Here is an 8,110-nt window from a genome sequence, read left to right as displayed (position 1 = left end):
CTTTTAGAGGCATGCGGGAAACTTACTACCTTTCTAGTTTTATTCTTGTTGATTTGCACTGCTGCAATGGAGTATATTTTCCAGAGGTACAGATTATAATCATAAAGACCTCCAGGAAGTCAGGAACTCATCGATGGAGGCCATATATCACTCACACCACCTATCATAATCTTCTTTTGAATTTATGCACTCTATCTGTATTTATCCCCCCCCAAAGGCAAACCATTCCAATAACACACCGCTCTGTGAGAGAAAAATATAGCTCTTCCCCTTTCTTTACTGCATTCAACTTCCATGGATGCTCTCTCTTCCACTTCCAACTTACTATAAAGTGAAAAATTTCATCTACGGACATCCTGGATTACCTTTTCCAAAAGCTTGTAAGTAAATCATATCACCCCTCTTTCTCCTATTGGCTAGCATCAGCATAATCCAAATTATTTTTAAAGGTCTCCTTTCCGCTGTACCTACATCACCTCGATAATCAGGAGACCAAATATGTGCACAGTAGCCAGATACGATCGCATCGAAGCCTTGCCAAGACAAAATGATTTCCTTATCCTTATACGTTAATATTCGTTTCAGCATTCCTCTGAGTTGTATTCGTAATTTTTGCTTTATGGTCCTGAATTTCAAATTCCTACATCTACTAAAACTCCATGATCCATAGCCTGGCCAGTTTCTTCCCGCAAAAACTCGCCAATATAATACGCCACTAGTTATCACACCACACAAAAGTGCATAAATTTACACTAATATTTTGTGTTCATGACTACATGTAATATGTGACGTAAAGAAGGTTTATGAGCTGATTGGTTAACGTAAACGTACCTTCACGCTTTTTAAATGTGTAACTTCAAAGATCGAGACTTTCGAAATTCTAAAGAGAAGTAATTGTTTTATGTTTCTGGTTTCGGTTGATACTGTTGGCCGTTTAATCTGCACTGCTGCAGATTAAACAGTTTGATAGACTAGGTGCGGATGATCACAGTTCGCACCTGGGATATCGTTAAGGAGGAACATCTTGTTTTAGGCATTTGATTTTGGTTTATCTTCAGTTTTACTCACCAGGTAAAACTGAAGGGTAGAGTAATTTCACAATGGCATACCTTGCACTTTCATAGCTGTTATATCTGCTATGAAATTATTTCATATCTGCTCATCTGTCCATAATCTGTCTTTTCAAATCCTCTTCCTGCAAGATATGATCATTATTCTATATTCCCATCTCAGCTTTGCAAGCAAAACAACTGAATGAATATCATTCAAGCCATTAACAACATTATATCATTAATACAAAGCCAATCCACTGAATCAAAATATAAAACCTGTAGCACCCCACAAATTAAACTTAGCAGTATTCAAGTCAGTGATACTTATCACACAAATAATCTTATATTCAAACCACTAATTAGCATCCATCTTCATTCCGTTAAATAATAAACAGTCAATTGCGATGTTGTAATCTGTTAAATGCTTCTGTAAACTAGGGGGGGGGGAATCAGCTGATGTGCATCTCCGTCATTCAATGTAGTCACCGTAATAATAATATTATTATTATTGTGATAAATTTTGAAATTTCGGGTGTATTACTCTACTCTTCTGTTTTACCAGAGTAGACAACATGGTATTTAGGTGATACAGTGTGAAGGTAATGGCAAAACAAGATTTTTGCAACAAGTAATGACATGAAAGTAGGTACTCCTTTGTTTTGAGACCTTGACCAGTTCTACATTTGGACTGCTGTGCAAAGATATCAGTATCTGTATCCACAAGAGAAAGGATCTGAAAACGGGCTCCAGTGAAGTCAGTACTAATATAATAAATATTTTAGAGTTTCCTAATTTGCATGTCTGTCTGATTGAAAACTAGATAGCAAGGTTTAAAAGAACCATTAAACTTGGTGCTCTCTCTCTCTCTCTCCTATGGTTTCTTCTTATGCAGCTATCCCATAGTTTTAGAAATCTCTCTGAGCTTCAAAATTGAGAGCTAGTTTCCCTGACTTTTTTCATTAATTTATTTATATATCAATTGTATCATAACACAATTTATTAGACATTTAATTTCATTGGTATGTAACATTTTTTCTTATGTTGGCATCTGTTTAAAGAAGGTTCGGTAATAATAGCACTCTAAAGTGAGTCCCTCTCACAGAAAAGCTTCAGGTTAGCATAATATAAATTTGAGTTCATGAAATCACATTATAGGTTTCTCGTGATGGTAGTACTTCATAACATAAGAATGTAAACAGAAACTGATTACTGCTTCTTATTGTAACATAAAACTGAGTAAGAGTTTCATTGAAACTTTTTGAGTTCTAGGAGAGACATGTTGTAAGGTTTGCTTTAAGATAAGTAGCACCAAATGGTAAGAGTTGGGACTACAAAAATCTGCATACTGGTCATAATTTAAGTTATGACCAGTATACAGATTCATATCAGTTAATGGATTTTGCCCTTTTAATTATTATTTTCAACCTCTTTTTAATTTAATTTTGTGATGGAAATTGGTTTTAACTTATTCATTTTTAAGCTTCTAGAAGTTCACCTTTAGTGCTCTTTCATTTTTTCCTGTTTCTTCACTGAGATTTTGCCTATAATTTTGACCTAAAATAATAATCTGAATCAAAAGCTACTCTACACAATTTCATGTCCATAATACTTGATGAAAATCTTTTATCTGTAAACACATGATCAGTCATTAAATGTTGTATACCATCTGGGGATATCCATATTCCTGTATAGCTGTCTTGAAGGAAAACACGTAAAGGGTTATTATTCCAAGATCCCATGGAGTCAGACTCATCTAGGAGGTCCTTTTGTCATACACACACAGCTCATCATACCGTGCCTTATACACTCAAATTCTCTGCAGACACCACACTCTGAAGCAAAGCATTGCAATCATTCACAACTCTGCATGAAAAAAACCTGCTTCTCACATCCTCTATATACAGTTTCCAGGGATGACCTCTGATTCTCCCCAGATTTCCCACTGTTTTCTGTAGAACCTCTCCAACATTGATCTTATAACAACCCCTTACTAACTTGTAGGTCTCTATCATATCTCCTCTCTTCCTCCTATCCACTAGACTCTGTAAATTGCATCTTCTCAATCTCCTCATATTTGACATTCAGAAACTTCAGAGGTCAGAAACTTCCTTGGTCAGTCGCCTCTGGACCCTTTCATCTTTCTGAAAACCAGGTGACCAAATCTGGGCACAGTAGTCCATGTGTGGCCTAATCAAAGCCTTACACAATGGAACAATAACCTCCCTACTTCTACATGTCAGTCCGCATCATTCCCAGAAGCCTTTGTGTTGTCTTCACAATTTTGGCTATGTGTCCCCTAAATTTCAGATTCTTATCCACTATCACCACCAGATCTCTTATTTCCTCTGCCTCCAACAATATATCTCCACCAAGCATAAACTCTACATCCCATCTTTCTTTCCCAAGTTTTAAAACCTTACATTTTGCAACACTGAACTCGCATTTCCATGCCCACCTTAATATATGGATATAACCATATTTTTACTTACAGCAAAATCAGTGTCAGTCCATTATCATTAGAGTGGATGAGCAGACTGTTTTCTGGTGTTTTTATATATTTCCTATTCAACCTTGGCACTGAAATCTCCAGTAATCATGCTTATGTCATTAGACTGAGCTAAATGAGACAGCATCTCCATTTTACAGAAAATATCTTTCCCCCTCCCCATATCAGCCTTTTCTTCTGATAGTACACGAACGTTTCGAATCCATAAATTAAAAATTCATGTTGGTTCTTATTGTGTACAATATTTCACTCACAGGTCTAAAATATAAAACATTCTCTTTATTGTCCATAACTGTTATAAACTACTTCAGTTTCATGCTTCCTTGATTCTTTCCTGCATGCAAAAATGGTAAATTTTCCAAAATTTTGGATTTCTTTTCTAATTCATCTGGTTTTTTGTACTGCCACTAATTTTATTTTATATCAATTTATTTCTGGAAAAGGCCTAAGTTTGATTCTTGCCGTTACAAGAAGAATCTTAATTTATCTATATCATCATCATCAAAGACATGTACCCTCCAGGGGGGGGGGGGAGGTGTACAGGATATGATAGTACTACATGAAAAAAATTACATCATTACTAACTTCCTATCTACAATTTTCCTCCAAATCAGTCTATTACTTGTCAAGACGCCAACATTATCATTACCAGATATTATATTTCTATCGTGTAAGGCACAATGTATACCGTATCTATCCACCTATATCTTGGTCTTCCCCTGTGTCGTTTTCCTGCCAACCTGGCAGAGAACACTTGTTTTGCTAATCTTTCCTCGCCCATTCTGTTTAAGTGATCATACCACCTGAGATTAGCTCTGCTAATGCACTCCTGGATACCGACAATGTCAAGTTCTTTCCTAATATCCTTGTTTTTAATATAATATTGCCATTGATGCCATCTGTTTACGCCTATAATCGTTCTCAGGACTCTCATATCTGCGGTCTATAGTCTTTGGTCAAGTGTTTTACTTCTGACCCAGCTCTCAGATCCATAAGTTAAAACTGGTTTGAACACTGTCTTGTATACAGCTAATTTAGTGTTCAGACTAATTTCTCTCTTATTCCATATGAATTTATTCAGTTGACTGCCTACCATACCAGCTTTGTTGAATCTGTTGTCTATTTCCATATTTAATTTACCATCTTCACTAAAAATCCTGCCTAAGTAGCTGAAATGTTTTACTTGTTTCACAGGTTCTCCGTTCACAACGCAGTTGACATTTTCAACAATTCTACCTATTTTCGTTGTCTTTGTTTTTTTAATGCTGACTGTCATACCATATCTATTACAACAGTTATTCAATTTGGTCAGGGAATCTTGTAAACTTGTAGCGGATTTATTCAAAAGTATAACATCGTCCGCATAAAGCAAAGAGCTGACATTAACGTCTCCAATTCTGATATCATGTTTAATACCACTTTCCTTCATAATGTGATCCATATAGATAATAAATAATAATAGAGGGGATAATGTACATCCTTGTCTCACACCAGATTTAACATTAAAATATCTTCCTGCACATCCTTCAATTCTGACTGCCAACTTACAACTCAAATGCAGACTAAGTATTGCTTGATATAATACCCCATTGGCTTCTCTCCTGGCACCTTGTCATATGCCTTTTCCAGATCAACAAAACATAAATACAGATCTTTGTTATATTCCCATGCTTTCTCAAGTATTTGTCGTAAATAGAAGATCTGATCCTGACAGCATCTATTCTTGGTGAAGAACAAGCTGAATCCAGCTTGTTCTTCACCAAGCTGGATTCAGCTTGGTGAAGAACACCAACTAGTACAGTTGGTGTTCTTCACCAACTAGTACAGTGACAGACAATAAAGCACGTGATTTCACATGTTGGCGAACAATTCATACATCCTTCATTTCTTTCTCCCCTTCAGCATGAATCGACTATTCTTGACAAAATGCCAAGGAGGGATCTACAAATGGTGGGTGAACTATACACATCAACATTTAAGATATAAAAAGCTACGCTAGTGGCCAAAATTGTGGAAACCTTTTGGAAAAAGTGTATTTCTGAGGTTTGATGGCTCATAACACCACTTTTTTTTTTTTTTTGAGTAATACCATAAAATTATATATCAATGAAAAGAATAATTTAATCAAGAATGTAATGCAATAACTTTTATGAAGGATTTTTTATTAGAACAGCAGTTATAAAGAAGAAAAGTGAAACATGGAAAAAATGAGATATTCAAATGTGAGTTAATACTTAGTTGGGCAACCTTTAGTGTTAATTACAGCCTTACAATGCCTTCCCATGGAGTGAACCAAGTTTTTTAGTTCTGCAGCTGTTATAATGTGAAACGAATATTGAATTATTGCTTCTATTAATTGGGTTTTATTGGTGGGTTGCTTCTGACTAACAAGTTTCTTTAGTCGGCTTCATAGATTTTCGATTGGGTTAAGGTCTGGGCTATTCCCAGGCTATTCCAGCAGTGGAATATGATTATCTTTCATTTTTTCTTCAATAATCTTTGTGTATGTTAGTCTACAGTTCACATCTGAGAGCTGCTCAAATTTTATTCGCTTTAAAACTTTCTTAAATGTTATTCTTTTCAATATGAAATTCAATTTTATCCTGCTCAAGACTAAATAGTTATCGCTTCCAATTTCAAATCCTCTGTACACTCTGGTGTCCTGCACCAGGGAGAAAACATCACTATCAACAATAACATAGTCACTGAGACTTTTCTTATTCCTTGCCTCTTCTCTCCATGTGAATTTGTGCACATTTTTATGTTGGAGCATGGTGTTAGTAATAACCAGTCCATGTACTGAGCAGAAATCCAACAGATATTTGCCATTATTATTAGCTTTGCTCTTTTCTTCAAATTTTCCCAAAATATTTTTGTATATCTCACAATCATTTCCTACTCTGCTTATTTAGATCCTCAACAAGGACAAACTTTTCCTTTTTCATTGTGTCAGTTGCTTTTTCTAAAGCCTGAAAAAATTCCTCCCCTTCTACCTTAGTAGAACCTTCTGTGGGACCATAGGCACAAATAAGTCTCATTGTCCAGTTCCCCATTCTGATATTTGCCCAAATCACTCTACTTGAGACTGCCTGCCATTCAAGAAGATTAGCCTCGTATTTTGTGTTGAATACTCTGGCTACTCCTTCTTTTCCTTGATTGTCATTGCCTGAATATAACATTTTGTATTTATTGCTCAGAAAGATCTCACCAGTTTTTGTTTTTTTTTTTGTTTCAGTCACCCCTATTATGTCGATCTGGTACTTATCTAATTCCTCAGCTAGCTCCATTTCTTTTCCATTCAGGCTTCTTGTGTTGATAGTACCAATCTTTAACTCTGGTGATGTTGAGTTGGGGTGTGTTTTCAGATTTGTTGAAGTGACTGACTTTTCGCTGTTCGCCCTGGTTACCTGGCGAAAACAACGGGGGCCCTTGTTTAACCAGGCGACGCCCCAGCTGGCATGAAATTTTGTCATGTTGTACCATCATTTTTTATTTTGGTTTAACCAATAAGAATACAATTTGGTCGGCTAAATTCCAAATTGCCAGCCCATCCTCGTTCATTCAGTATTCAGGTAGATACCCAACAGGGTGCACCACGGGAAGGTGAGGATTGGACATTAGGTCAGAAGCCCTGGTCAGTTCTCCGCATTTCTTTAAAGGCCTACGTGAAGGTATCCTCTCAGTTCTACAGCTTTGACCCTTAAGCATCCCTATTTATCTATATCCATATTATATATATATATATATATATATATATATATATATATATATTTTTTTTTTTTTTTTCATTTAAAGGTAAGTTAGCCAATCTGATACAGGCAGCAGAAGTTTTTCTCCCAGAAACTCGGGTTTTTTCATCCCAAATGCAGACAAATCAGCCTTCAGAAGTAGATGGTGCTGATGTACATTATTATTATTATTATTATTCGTGACACTTCCAAGGAATCCGAAGAGGACACCTATTGTACAACTCTCCGTCTCCACCTACTACCAATTATGTACATCAGCACCATCTACTGCCCACCACCACAGCTAGTATTTTTTTTTTGTCTGTAAATTGTGTGTGTTCTGAAGGGCTGATTTGTGTGTATGCAGGATGAAAAACCCAGGAGAAAAAATCCTGCTACCTTCGTATGAGATCGGCTAACTCACCTTAGATTGAAAAAGTTCATATAAAGATTTCTCCCGTCATGACGAGACTCAAACTTAGGCCTTTTCCAATTGTATGCAATTTACAGAAAAAAAATACTGTTGATGGTAATTGTGTGTAGTAGGAAAATTAAGTAGCAGGGGAGATGGTTAGAAGTATACTGCAGGGTGAGTAGAGCACCCTCCCACGATAAGTCCTTGGAGGTTCATGTAATAATAATAAAAAATGAGAATTCTAACAGGGAATCTGTTCCCCGTTAGGATTCCTTCCATCCACCACCTGGAGGGATTTGCCTGGTAGGTGGTAACATCCCATGTATCAATGTGTTCACTAGGCATCTACAGATGCTGTATGGTCACTCCGATGCTCGATGATGTTCCACACTAGGCCTTGCCATGTAGT

General features: G+C 36.4%; 1 protein-coding gene across 5 annotated transcripts in view; it reads left to right on the top strand.

Moving 5' to 3' along the window:
- The first annotated feature begins 240 nt into the window (after window positions 1-240).
- The window catches only part of LOC150106507 (uncharacterized), a 123,830-nt gene continuing 115,960 nt past the window's right edge, over window positions 241-8,110 (top strand). For 3 of the 5 annotated variants that reach the window (XR_016548310.1, XM_090392507.1, XM_090392504.1), the window contains exon 1: window positions 900-1,806. The gene's annotated coding sequence lies outside the window, so the exon portion shown is untranslated. The other 2 variants (XM_090392505.1, XM_090392506.1) reach the window with 2 other exon arrangements.

This window comes from Typopeltis vanoorti, chromosome 5, assembly GCF_054136105.1.
Source record: "Typopeltis vanoorti isolate ZY-2024b chromosome 5, IOZ_Tvanoo_1.0, whole genome shotgun sequence".
Classification (NCBI taxonomy): domain Eukaryota; kingdom Metazoa; phylum Arthropoda; class Arachnida; order Uropygi; family Thelyphonidae; genus Typopeltis; species Typopeltis vanoorti.
Note: the sequence above shows the minus strand (reverse complement) of the source record. Positions and strands in the feature narration are given on the sequence as shown.